Raw genomic sequence first — 14639 nt, forward strand, 5'->3', positions numbered from 1 at the left:
AGCCTCCCTTTCACCAGTCTGTGTCTGTTTCGAGCCCAGAAATTAGTGTTAGATTCAATCAGCCCCTGAAAGGTGTTCAGCTAGAATGGATAGATGAAAAGAGTGAAAACTCACTACTTCTCTTTATGGTGTGTTCAATATTTAATTCCTGCTAATCACAATTCACCTCAAAATCTCCTTTACAGTCAGTTAAAAAGACCTACTCTTAGTAAATTTACTCTTTAAAGATTTTTCTCACCCATGAACTCAATTCTTTTTCTTTCATGCCTGAATGCTCTCCAAACTTTTAATACACTTATTAAAAAGCAGACAAAAGAACTACTTCAGGGTCAGCTTCAGCAATTCTATGAACAGAGTACAATCACCCCCTTATTTTATGCTCTCTATATTTTTTTTTTACAGACCATTTTAATTATTATAAGGGAAAACAGAACACAGATTCAGAGATGAAAAACATGGTTACTTCCCAGAAGCAAATGGAAAGTGCAGTTGAAGACACTTGTGTCTACTTGTGTCCTTCTGCTATCAGGGGTCTGGCTGTAGGTAAAAGGCTTCCTTGTGGTTTTGATTGCCATGTCCACTTATTTGCTTACACAGGGTAAAGCCAGTTTTAGGGACATTTTATTCCAAATGCTACAGCAATCATTTCCTTGACATAGAAAAGAGTGGCTACTTCTGAATTTCATTCACATCAACCAGCACCAACCTGCAATTTCTATTCTGAATCACTTTTCTCCAGATACAGCCCTGGTTCTGTAGATAGGACCTCAACCCCTTGTTCCCAGTGCATCCATAGAAATTTGACTTAATTCAAGATTCCTTTGTTTTCTGCTTCACAAACATTTCAGATTGCTCTATATGATTAGCTCATCTTTGTAATTTACCACTCTTATTTCTGGTATTTGCCAATGTTTTTGTGTCATCTGCCAGTAGCATTAGCAGTGGTTTGCTGACCAGAATAAATACATCCTTTAAAAAAATGTAATTGCTATCTCTGATTTGGGTTTCTTAAGCAAAATCAGTTTTTCTTATATTTTTTTCTCATCTTTGGAAACTTCCTCATGTACTAAGCACATATCATAATTATTTTACTGGTTGCAAGTGTTATGTTTGCCCTTATGGAACATGAGCTTGCCAATATCACAAGTTGGTTCCATGGTAACATCATAATGGGATCCAAAAGAGTTATCTGAGCATGAAGTCAATATTATTTGTGTTAGCAAATAATCATTAGAAGCTTTAATGTTGTTTTACCACTAGCTGAATAATAAAACCAGCAGATGCCTCTGAAACCAAGGTGTCACAAGTGATGTTCCTGTTCTTCCAGAACAGATGCTTTCTTCACTCCTGTGCTTTCTCTTCAGTCTCAGTTTAGTTACCACTCTTGAAGTGCCCACATGGTACCATTTTAAATGACTCCAGGCCCTGCTCCACTTCGGTTTGTTGAGTATTTGACACTGTCACATCTACACAACACACCACACAGGCTACACAATCTCACCCATCACTGTGTCTGTGCTTTCTCTGCAAACATTGCTGATCCTTTACCTTCCACTGTTTCTCTGTCCTTTTGGAATATTCTCCTTTGATTTGTGGGCGGGCCAACATCTTTCATTAGACATCCTACTCTGCCAATCTCCTATTGATTGTAAAAGATGTGACCATGCATTAGCTGTATTATAAATGATGAAGCTGCAAATATCCACCCATATTATCAGTTCCCGACTACTTAACATGGCTGTACTCATTGTCCTTTAAAATAAAATTAAGTCATTAATCTGCTGGACCATCTGTGCTCAGTCTGAACTATCCTCAAGCTACTTTTTTTAGTTATGTAGTTTCGAGGAATGGAATTTTACAGGTTTTGGAGAAGATAAGTTGCAATATGAAATCCTTACCCAACAAAAAGTCCCATTTTTGGTAGTTGTTATACAATTTTTTTTTCCTCTCTTAAATTCAGTACCTGACTCATCATGACTACTATGACTGTACTGTTAAATACCACATGGAAGGCGTTTCAAAAATCTATCCATTATTAAACTACAACCATTTTTCAGTCCAGGTGACAAAATCACATTGCATAAATTTAGTCTTTGAAAGTAAGCCATGCACCTTTTATGAAGGACTTTTATCCAAAATGCTAGAAATTTTAAAGGAAATTAATCATCTTAATTTCTAAAATTAATAGGTGCAAGATTTATTCCTAAATCATGGATACTCCTTTCTAATTAAATTCAAATGTGTTTAATGCATCTCAAGAGTGTTAAGATAATAAGTAGTCTTTTTCTGGATCTTAATATCCTCGATCCCTGTCAATAATTATATTGGGTGACTAATAAAATATGATGCCAAGCATTTTTTAAATCTTTATCTTCCTCCTCTGTCTCATTAGCAAAATGAATAGGTTTGCACCACAGGCACCACCTAATCTGGAGAATTCAATGTTGTTCAAGGACATGGCAAATAAATTTCAGCAGGTATTCTTTCCTGCAACAGTCAGACATAAAATAGCACCTGCCCACTGCCATCCTGAAGTTTCTCGTTACCAGATAAGACTATTGCCATTGTAAAAGCCACCAAAGGCTGGTAGGCCAAAAACGGCCACTATAGCTGTCAGGTCTGATCTCCTGACTAGGAGAATTTTATGCAGTTATCCCATCAAAGTTTACACTCCTCACAGAGCTCCAGTGACTTGTATTTGATCCACGGAACATGGCACACATCCATTTCACCACTGGTCTATCAGAAAACGCTGACGCCATGAGAACAGATTATTTTATAACATAAGACAATACTTATTTTCGGAAACTGGACTCAGGTCTAGCAGGCCTTTTAACAAAAATCATGCCCGTAATGCGAAATTAGCTAATTTGTTCTTGAGAGTTTAATTTCCTTTCTCAAGTAGATATTACATTACAGTAATTACATCTCTAAGTAACACAAAAAAAAAAAAATGGCAGGCTTCTCAGTCCTTGGGATGATGTATAGTCCTCTAGCCCTCATATAAAAGCAAAAGTCATCTCTACTGACTTTAAATATTTGGGTATATTTAAGTATTTGAATGGAGGACTCCAGAGATTTCATACTAACTCAAAGGTGGGAGGGTAGAACAAGGAATAGGGTGTGAGTCATCCAACTCTTTAAAATATTTTCTTCCCAATTTTAGGTCCTGTACACCATACATTAAACTCAAATTATACCCACTCTGCCAGTGATTGCAATTGCAGAGATACTCCATAATGAATACTCAATCCATGTCTATGCTACAAGACACGTGTGTGATATTGGACCATATTTTGCATATGATGTGTCTCACAGAATCACAGAATAAGGATCATCACGTCCAACTCCCTGCTCCCTGCAGGAATACTTGAAAATAAACCGTATGACTAAGAGCAGTGTCCAGATGCTCCCTGAACTCTGACAGGCTTGGTGCCATCCCCACTGCCCTGGGGACCCCGTTCCAGTGACCAACCACCCTCTCAGTGAAGACCCTTTTCCTAACATCCAGTCTGAACTTCCCCTGACTACCTCATTCCCTTCTGTAAGGCACTCTTTGACAGTCCCTATCACACTGTGCCTGTTTGGGGTTTTTTCCCTTTTTATTGAGTTGTAGCCCTTGACCTGGGCAAGAGGAAAGGTCAATCTACACAACATACAGAAAAAGCTGTCCTACAAAACCTCCAGATCCAAGGTTTGTCTAGAGACTAATGTCTACACACTTCTCTGTCATCCACTTTCTTCATTTCTATCAATCCTGACTTGCATAGAGAGGTTGTGGCCAAGGACTGCGTCTTGAAGCCAGGCCACACTTAAAAAGGAGACTGAAAAAACTACAAGAGAAACTATCTCATAAAAGTCAGTCCTTTTTCCTGAAGCCAGCTCAAACAAGGCAGACACTTATCAGACATTGAAAGATGTAGTTTTATCCTCCTGTATGCTTTGGGACACCTGGCACATCCCAAAGTACATTCAGACTAAGTACAAGCAGACACTGTACTTTGCCTGTTCACTGGAGCAGGCTGTCAGGGCCCTGAATGTCCCAATAGGTCCCTGACCAGCTCCACTGGGACCCTGCACCTATGCCACATCTACTTACTGACCTCTGGGCAGGTGACAAGAGATTAGCCACATCCAACTAAAAATCTCCTCACCCTGTCTGGTCCCCACTGAACGCGCTGGGGAACAGGAATTGCTCTGGGCATGGGGTAGTTGCAGAAGCCTTCAGGGTTGTGATCTGCCTCTGGCTAAAGTTTAGCATCCACCAGGGTTCCAAAGTTATCCTGGAGCTTCCTGTGTGTACATCTCTATAGGTACTGTGATTGTAAATGAGGGACGTGCCAGTCTACATTTCCATAAAAAAAAAAAAAAAAAAAAAAAAAAAAAAAAAAAAAAAAAAAAAAAAAAAAAAGCCCAGTATACAGTTTAAGAGTAGGGGAGGTGGGCATGAATCAGCTGCTATGATGTCATATCTGCTTTCCCTGATTTCAGAAAGCTGGGGGTGCCACCAGCTATGTTAGAAATGTTTCAGCTACACTCTCTGCCCCATTTTTTGCCTGAAAGAAGACAGTCTTGCCAAATAGCATTGATACCTGAAAGTCTCTTAAAAGCCTGATATTTGAGGCTCTTCCTAGACTTGAGAATTCATGGAGGCACCTGAACCTAGGATAAGCCAACTATAAAAGCAGGCCCTGTCAATTCCCCCCTGATGTGGGTTTAGCATATGCCAGTGTATACACAGTGCCACCATCTTACTCTGTCTCAGGTTTTCCTATTTTCCAGACAGAGGTGTGCAAGCATGGCTAAAAAATCTTCATGACAATGCCTCTATTCCCTGGCTTGTCTGTTTGCCGTTCCCTCAGTAAATCTCATCCATGGCCTGAATTAAGTCCTCCCAAGCCCTCTCACTGTCAGTTGAATCCTACATATAGAAAAGGCACAGATCTCCTGGTCTTTCAGCAGAGGAGTTCAGAGAGAAAAGTCTGCCCACATTACAGGTTTTCAAGTTGCATCTTGAACTTGTTGAACATAAGGTGTCCTCTTTTCCTCACCAGGTGCACCCTGCTCTCCTACAAGCTGCTAGTGGCTGATAGGAGAGGAGTGGGACAATTCCCAGCCTTATCCACATAAGGTTGAAAGTGTCAATAGGCATACTTTCATTTCCATGAGTGTTTGGTAACGATCACTGACCCCATTTCTCATCAAAGGTGTGGTCATGCATGGCTCAACCTGTAATAACTACCACAGGTCAGAGGAGTGCTTCTCCCCGGCTGAAGGAGATAATCATACCTTCAGCCTTGCTATGGGTGTCTGGCAGCCTTATTACCTCTAGACAATTTCCCCCTATTTTTCGCATATTCTATGTTGATATGGCTGCTGTAATCAGGCCTTTCCAGAACGGTGGTCTCACCTTCTAAAGAAAAAAAAGGCATAAGGTTCCTGCAGACCATTACGTGATGAGTTCGGAGCTGACTATGAGCTTAGATCACCACAGTATCCTGGCTCCTCACAGGAGGATAGAAGGCTGCAGAGTTTTTAGAGAAGCACAGAGACAAGGAATTTCTCCAATGTGAAAGCAGGTACACCATTCCTTCATTCATTCTTCTATTAAGCACATGCCCTACAAATTGCTTTACTGATAACCTAACAGAATCTAGTTTTTCTATTTTCAGTACTGCTGTGGTTATAAAGATGTCACCTCTTTGAGACAGATTTTTTTTGTTTCTAAATCATCTTATTCTGTGAGTAATCACTTGTTTAAACTGTATAGACAGTACAAAGTTAACAAGGTTTCATAGGATATATTAATCCTGTTTTACATCCTGTATGTTGATACCTCAAAATTTATTTGCTTTTACAGAAAAAATATCTTTTGCACTGTTGTTAATTTGCCAATACTAAACATACACTGAAGGAGTAGATGAAAAGTTATTATAAAGCACATGAGAAAACCTGGATACAAGGGTGACACTTCATCCCGAATAGTAAAAACAACAAACCATAGGAAATAACTGCAGTTTGTAGTCACTGCTGAAGTATTGCACAGGATGTAGTTCTCTTTGAAGTACCAGTAGTGCTGAACAGCATATGACAGAGTTTGGCTATTTATGTAGCCACGTGTGCGCTGAACATTATTCCTGCAGTCTGACAGCTCACCTCCCTGCACCACACTGTGTCCTCTCATCCCTAGGGGTATCCAAGAGCCATTACCCTGGGCTCACACTGACCTGATACCATCATCATCTTTAAATCCTAGCCCACAGCGTGCTTTGCTCCATTTATATTCACATGCCCTCAGAATTAGCATAATGAGGATATAATTTCAGACCAATTCGTTGTCTCACTGTGTAGTAACACCTGGATATTATCAACGAAGTAAGAAAACAACCAGCCTTTCTCAGACAGGTCTTCTCCCTACTCAACTGTTACCAAAGTCACATTCAGTTTGGAATGCGTTCAGGCTGCTAGCAAACCTGTGAGGGAATTCATTATTGAGAATTGCCCTTGTCCTAAGTAACACTATAGGCTATGGCAGACACCTGGATTTTCTGCTGTAGTGGCAGGGATAGCACTGCCCTGAGCTCATCCTCTACCCAAATTCTCTTCACCCCACAGCAAAACACTGGCAGCATCCTAGTGAAATACAATCTTTTATGGTTGAAATGCCAGCCATACTTCTTCCCTTCCTCTGTCTTGCATCCCCACCACTGGCTCCCATATTCAGCTCCATCACTCCACAGCAGGATCTGCTGCTACATCCTTCTAGACTTCGTATTTTCTCTGAGTCACACCAGGTGTGAGGGAACATTACCTTTCCTCAAACAGCTCTGAAGGAAGCCTCAGATTCCTTCTCTGTGGCCTAAAGCACCTTACAGAATATCTGAACCAAAAGCTGTTTTGTCTTTTAAATTCTAAAATTTATCACATAGTTTGGCACTTGCGAAGTAATCCTGCAGCAGATAGCGGGCAACTCCAAGTTCCCTACATCGAATTGATTTTTGTATTGCTGCAGGCTAATAATCTCCACAGAGCCTCTGAAAAACCTAGGTGAGGATTTCACCTGAGCACTTCGTGAAAGAACTCGAGCAAGCACCTCTCAGGCTGTAGCACTGATCCTGTCCAGCTCTGTTCTTGTTCCATTTGTTCCAGCTACCCCTCAGCAGTACTGACACAGCAGTGCAAGAGCAGACAGACCTGGGGAAAATAACCTGGCAAAAATGAGAAATTGAATCAGAATGAATTCTCTGAGTCAGTTCATTCTCTGTTCAAATAGCAGAAGGAGTAGCATAACTGAGCAGAGGGAGCTGTTCCAGCCATCACTATTACAGAGAGAAAACCTTGTGAGCTACATAATACACACAAAGTGATCACAAATTTGTTCTTCTGCTTGGCCAATGCCATTTGCAGAACTGAGAGTAACAGAAAATGTGAGAAACTATATTGTCCTTTTGCTCTGCGCACACACAATCCTCATAAAGGTTTCATGAGTCAGGAAATAACTATAGACCATAATTTTCAGATAGTTCTTCCTGCCCTGTGTTATGGAATAAGAAATACCTATGCACAATGTTAGCAGGACAAGTTTATTGCACTTTTTTTGCAGAATTTGTTTAGGGGTTCACTCATACAATAGATTTTAAAGTGTACATTTTCAAATCATTAAATGAATTTGTATATCATATGAATATTTATCCATAGTGTGTGTTTGTGTATTTATATACCTATTTATATGTGTGTGCTTACTTTTATCTATACTTAAAATATAGTTACCCTGACATAGTACTAAAATAAGCTTGTACAGAAGACATTACATAGTGTCCTCTATAGAATTTCTTTATAAGAGACAGAATATATACTGATTTGTACCCTGAATTAATTTTAAACGAATTATGGGTATTACCTTTTCTCTCTTTTTTCTTTTTTTTTTTTTTTTTTTTTTTTTTTTTTTTTTTTTTTTTTTTTTTTTTTTTTTTTTTTACAAAATCACTGTCTATTAAGTCTTCTGCAAATAGTATTGTTGCCTCTACAAAGAGGTAGCAGCTTATATTATTCTTTCATATGAGTTTGTGTGTGTAGTATATGAAAGAAAGAAAAATATAGTTTAATTACAATTGGAGGGCCTCTTCAGTTTATCCTTTTATTATGCAGTTTATATTTTATTTTCTTAAAAGGAACATTAGAGTTTGTGCCCCAAACAAACTGTTTATTTTAAAATGGAGGAAATATTTAAATGCTGCTTGAATTAAACAGAAGAACAAAATAAATTAAAGTGTTACAAACTGAAAACATTATTACAGACAAATCTGAAACATACATAAACTGAAGCATTATCTTCGTTATCTTCCCCTGTTAAATGTGTTATTGCTTGCACAAAGTCATGTACTCCAAATCAATGTCTTCACTTACGCTACACTCTGGAAAAAAAATGGGAGTTTTGACTACATAGAAATATAATAAGAACTTCACAATGTGACCTATAGTTTTTACTGAAGTAAATTAATGGATGGCATGCAGATGCCAAGATTAAACAGAGTAATAACAAAACATTAGTAAGCACTTTTAGTGTAATTAAATTTTTGATGTATTGCAATTTTTAGCACGTAATTATTTTTGAAGGAACTGGAGAGTAATACTGGATCACACCCTTATTCCACCTAGTTACTAAAGAATAAAGTGTGGTGATATTTTTAAATTCTATTGCAGAATAATGGTGTATTGTCCATCACTGATAATGATGGCAAGGTTTTCCTCATCTGATAATCACTCATAGTGATTACCTAATAAAAGGACAATCCTTGGTACTATAAGAACCTCTGGTCAGTCCAGAATGTAAGCAAGAATTGAGATGTACTATATAAAGCATCTCAGCTTGCAAGTGACCTTGAATCTGCTTCCTTATTGCTGGAGGTTGGGATTGTTCCATGGCTACATTCCCAGTCTGCATCAAGGAGTTGCTGGTAACATCAATCTTAACCACGAGTCTTTAAAACAGTTTTTGATGTTGGCCTTGAACAAGTCTAATAATTTCACTTAATCACCTCTGTTTCTATACAAAAACTGGAATCTAGGCTGACTTCTAATTTTTCATTCTTGTGAAATCCAGCCACAGGTATTCTGTCTGCCATCAAATATCCGGAATCCCAATTAGATAAAATATGTCAGATGCCCTGTGACACTCAGCCATCTTTACTGTATAGAAGTTCACTTTCAGCTTAGGGTAGAATAAATTTTGTTTGACTCAGAGGTCAGTCCTTGGGAAGAAAAATGAGAAGTGTTGTCATTTCCATATTCAAATATGCAAATTGAATGCATCCAATTTGCGTTATTTGTCTCCTAATGAGAATGACCTTTCTGCTGATGGGAAAAAACAATTGAAATTGGGCATGTGAAAGTTATGAAAGACTGTGAAATTCCAAATCTCTAACATAACAGGCCAACTGCTTACTCCTGTGAATTAAAAAATAGTCAGTGTTATATTGAACCCCATATCCTGGTGCTCTTTTGCCAACATCCACCCAACACTCTTTCATCTTTAAGGAAACACGCAAGATAGGTTCAGGATCTGAATTTTGTTACTCAGATATATCTCTAGTAACATTTCTTGCCTGGCACAACTTCCTCTTCACCATCCTTTATCAAGAACATTTAAGCAGTTCTCCCACCACTAATGTGGCTCAGGTTAACTGCCACAACATCTTTGTAATTATTTTGCATAACAAAAATTGAAGCTTTAAAAAAATAATGGGTGACTTGCCCAAGGCTACAAAGAGGATGCTACTACAGCAGGGATGAAACTCAATTACATCTGATCTTTGGTCCTGTGTAGATCAAGTTTCTTTCAATACTGAAACAGAAAGAAGCCACGATCAATTTACCAAAAAAAAATGCAGCATTAGGATCACATAGCCTGCACTGGTTTACTTCTGTGAATGCCGGAGAAGGAAATGAGTCCTGCAAATCGGCAGCTCATCTGTAGACTGGTATCATCATCACTATTGCCATGTATTACTACACATTAATTACCTTCTCTACCAGGAAAAGAAATATATATATATAGATATGGTCAAATTGCCAGTATGATTTTCTTCCTTTCAAGCTTCCTCTTTCATCTGCAGAGCTCACCAAGGCAGTAACACATTGACATGGGTAACAGGTCTTAGAAGTGGAACCACTCACATGCAGGACTAATTAAAGAGCCTGGAATTTAAACCAATATCTTGACATGGCTTAGAAGCAAGGGCACAGTTGTTTATTCTACTTGTTATTTCCTTTTCATTTTGGTGCTGCAGGAGTCCCCCATTAGGCCCCACATTGTGAGGATTTATTTAAACAGTTAAGGAAAATATGGCACCTGCAGTTAAGAATTTACAACAATTATAAGATGAAGAATAAAACTGTCTCCTCAGCTGATTTCTGTAATCATAAAAATCTAAATGACACTTCCATGTAGCTCAATTTAAGTGTGTGTTTTCCTGTGATTATGTACAGGAATGGGATGCAGTAAGCTTAACACTGCCACTCGGGGAAAGCATCCAGACAAATGTGGGTTGTTCTATAAATAGACACTTTACCATTGCCACCAGCAAGCAAGGAAGAAATTTTCAGAGAAAAGGAAAATTCAAGCTGTACAAAACCAACCAGCTCCCTAGGCAGGCACACACAGTTGTGTAGAGCTTTGTTTTTAATGTCAACTTACTTTTTAGCATGCTTTTTTTTTTTTTTTAGGAAATGATTCAGGACAGCAAAAAAGACAAATTGTTTAATTACAAACAATGTAATTACACTAAAAGGGTTTTGGTAATTGTTCCTGTTTTCACCTGTGTTTCAAAACCTATTTCATATTGGGCACAGGTGCAAGTGCTTACACATTGGGCAACAGAAGGACCAGCTGTAGTCGTTGAATAATGAATTCTACTTTAAAGCAGCATGCAAAATAATTGTCCTTCCAGCAGGCTACCTTGACACAGTAATTTCTGTAATCTGCTAATGGTGTGGTTTCTTAACTGATTTAGGGTGATCTTAGCCTGTACTGCTACTGAAAGGAGCAATTCTTTTCCCTTTCCCACTCTTTGTGAAGCTGAATCACAAAATTAACCCAGTCCAATTAAAAAACTCCTCAGGTTTATTCTGATAAAATCTTGGATTTAGTGGACTGTACCATGAATCCTGATGCCAATATGATGAAGGATGAGAAAACGCATTACTGGACAAATGCATGGCAGGGTGAGACTGACCTAAAGTAGCTGCGAAACTGCAGGTTGGAAAGATGGCAGTTGCTTAGAAGGGATGTCAGCAGGCGTAGGAGTAGATTAGGGTGGGATCTGGTGTCAGATATGCGCCAGGCAGAAGCTGTGTAAACATGGGGTTACTTAAAGTCACGTATGCATGGTTTTGTTTTGCTGTCTTATCCTTTGCACATGAGTCGACTAACCAGGTATCCCCAGGGCAATCGCCTGCAGCTAAGTCAGTCACGCAAGGCTGCTGTTTAACCACTGAGTTAGGGAGTCTAAGGCATTCTGATGTCCCAGATGAGGGGTTTTTTTCCCCTGTAAATCATTATTTCTCTCCATTTGGCTACAAACAGAGAGCAAGGTGACTGGCTCTGCCATAAATGTGCCCAAACTAAGGAAGAAGAACTCTGTCTTGTCTGTCAGGCTTAAATCAGAGCGGCTATTTAAAAGTATCTGAGAGAATGGTCTGTAACTAGAATGGGGCAGGCACACTCCACTGCTGCACTCCGCTTGTGGTCAGGTAAGTAGAGTTCCTAGACAGGAACTGTGTCTGAAATTAATACTGTATTACATGGAACAATATAATGCATTAGAGGAAGTGAGATTAAGATGTAGAATGGCAATAAGTACAAACTGATATCATAGTTTCAGTACAAGTTACCAGATCCAAAGCTTGCTGTCATCCTGGAAAGACCTACAAATACTTCATTCTCTTTGACTCAGACACATATTAATCATATTTTGTATGTTTAACAAAGCCGTCAGGAAAAACTTTTACTTTTTTTTAAGCAGTAAGACTTTGTTAGCAGGTAAGAGCACCTCACTGAACTGAAAAACCTGCTGGAAATTGTCCCTGAGAACAATCACCTTAAATTCTGTGTAAAAAAGACAGTGTTAGCAGTGGGATGAACAGTAACGCTGCACCCTACTACTGCTGCAACTGCTCCTGTGTCAGTGGCACAGCACTTACTCTTGCCAGTGTTTTCACTTTTGTAGATAAATGGGCAGGTAAAAGATGATTCTAGCAAGGTAACAGTAGCTGTTTATTTTAAGCATTTTGTTGAATTCAACCATTCACAAGTATTTACTCTCGAGTGTCACTCCTACATCCAAGTATTCTTTTTTCAAAAGTTGCCTTGTCAGAATCAGAGAAACAGATAATAACAAATGATCTTCAGGGAATAGGATTACAACTGGTATATTAAAGCAAAGCAACTAAGAACAAAGGAGAAAGAACAGAGAGAAAAGGAAATGTCCCTTGGTACGTGTTTACAGCTTTTTTGATGAAAACTGCCTTATAAATGGCAATACAATACAAGTGTTCCTTAGATAAGGTCAGTGCTTAGCACACAGTTAAGTCTCCCAGAGACATTTCTTGGCACAGAAGCTTTGATTATATAAATTTCATGTAGGAAATGCGAAGTGCTGTAACATGAGACTTTGATCAATGGGGCTATTCTGATTTACAATTGTGTTTTTTTTTTAAACTGTGATGTGCACAAAACAATAATTTAACAGCTCATTTTAGTTGCAACCTGCCTCTTCCTTTTAATAACAATAAAGCAATGTGATTCCATTTTTTCAGTCATCCTTGTGTCACGTATTAGATAATCTCCTTATAGTTTAAAACTAAAAATGCTAATGGATTGGGGAAATGGGTTTCTGCTTTCACTCAGCATATCTGTCTTTTTTATGCTTGTCTTTTGGATCATTTATCTAAATAATAACCTTTAGTACCCACTCCTTCCTTCCAATGAACTAAAAGATATTAATGATTAAAATCGGTGAACACATCTTCTCCCTACTCGAGTTTTGCCATCTGAGGTTTCCACTTTCAGCTACTTCTTTTTTTTGGAATGGAGCGGGGGGAGCTACAAACATACCCTTTTGAGATATTCATATGGTTACTTCCTAATTTTTCTCAATCAAACAGCCTAAATTAGTTTAAACAAACGTAGATCTCTCGTAATGAGTGTCAGCAGTGAGCATGGACTGAAAGAACATTGATTTTGGGGACTAAAAGAGAACAATTACATTAAAAACTCAGCAGCTTTTGGTCAGCAAATCTATTGGGGCAGCCCCAGAAAAGGGGCAGTAATAAGACCCTCAAGGGGAGGTGCTGTGGGTGGCAACTTTTCAGCAGACAAACCTGGAGATACAGGAGGATATAACTGAGTCTCAGAATGATGGAAGATAACTCATTTTGTTGTTACAAAAGCAGTATGGAGAAAATAAATGAGCAGCCCAAGGTCAGGTACAAAGATGGTGGAAACTGTGGGAGAAAGTCCCAGAACAGATATTTTTCTAGAATCTTTGTATAGTTAGTTTTCATCATGTGTGGCTTGAGCTGTTTAAAGACCAAGACTTCAGCAGTTGCTTAGCACACAGACCCTGGGGAAAGGGAGGTGGGGGGGTGGGGGCAGAAACAAACCACCCCAAAACAAAAAAACTCCACCAGGATTCTGATCAACAGGGATGTATCTTTAAAACAGCAAGGAAATCACTTTCCCCATCTACCAATATCTTCTGAAATAGGACCGAAGCACATCTGAGAGCCAACAACTTTATCCTACCTTGAGACTCTGGAAAATGTTTTCCGGAGAAAAAGTATCCTTCCACAGACTATCTTTCCCAGCAGACCAAATTTCAGTTCTGCTGATCCCCATGGTGGCAGTATGACATGGAGGGAAGCAGCACCTCAAGTACATGCTGTGCTAGAGACTCACAGCAGAGTCTTCAAGCAACTTGCACTGTTCTGAGGCTCTCACCGTTTGGAATAAATTCATTCTGGCATGAAATTTTTAGTCTGCAGAGTCAAAAAAGTCTTTGGATTTAAAGCCATATTCTTACATGAATCAGGCTATTTTCTCCACTGATAGGAACAAAGAACAGCCTTTATGAGCTCAGTCTAAAAGTCTTTCTGGTGCTGCTTTGATATTTCCTGTGGTGATAAATATTCTCGATAGCTGCAAATTACAGAAGAGCCAGAATCTACCTATACGTATTATGTAGTCACTAAATCACATTTTCATGGCATGTGGGAGGTGACCAGGAGACAATAGCAGACAGACAGCTAAAGAAATTGTATTCTGTTCATTCTGCTGAGGGGTGAGAAATAATAATCCATGAATATAATTTAATAGGAAAGGAAATCTGTTAACAAAGATTATCTCAGCAGGAAGCGACAATTCTATACGAACTCTCATTTCCAGTGAATTGTGCCATTATGCTCAATTTCATTGTAAATGTGAAACCTGCCCTTGTGGCTTGCTCTTTGCTGCAGGATCACTGTCAAAACAAAGAACAATTACAAAAGGTTCCCTTGATTCAGAATTCCTATTTGGTAAGTGATGCCCATATGATGCAGAGACCTAAATGTGAAATCTGTAAAATGGAAACTGTATTTCC

At 38.8% G+C, this 14639-nt stretch overlaps 1 long non-coding RNA gene across 1 annotated transcript; it reads right to left on the minus strand.

The window, feature by feature from the left end:
* Positions 1 to 369: 369 nt before the first annotated feature.
* Positions 370 to 7203, minus strand: LOC114055537. The gene is made up of 3 exons (XR_003570757.1): positions 7094 to 7203; positions 5290 to 5413; positions 370 to 1639 (listed from the first exon to the last, which is right to left on the minus strand). It is a non-coding gene; the product is annotated as an uncharacterized LOC114055537 (long non-coding RNA).
* Positions 7204 to 14639: the final 7436 nt, after the last annotated feature.

Source organism: Empidonax traillii, unplaced genomic scaffold, assembly GCF_003031625.1.
Source record: "Empidonax traillii isolate 1590-97213 ecotype Southwest subspecies unplaced genomic scaffold, ASM303162v1 scaffold58:size1836614, whole genome shotgun sequence".
NCBI classification, from domain to species: Eukaryota; Metazoa; Chordata; class Aves; order Passeriformes; family Tyrannidae; genus Empidonax; species Empidonax traillii.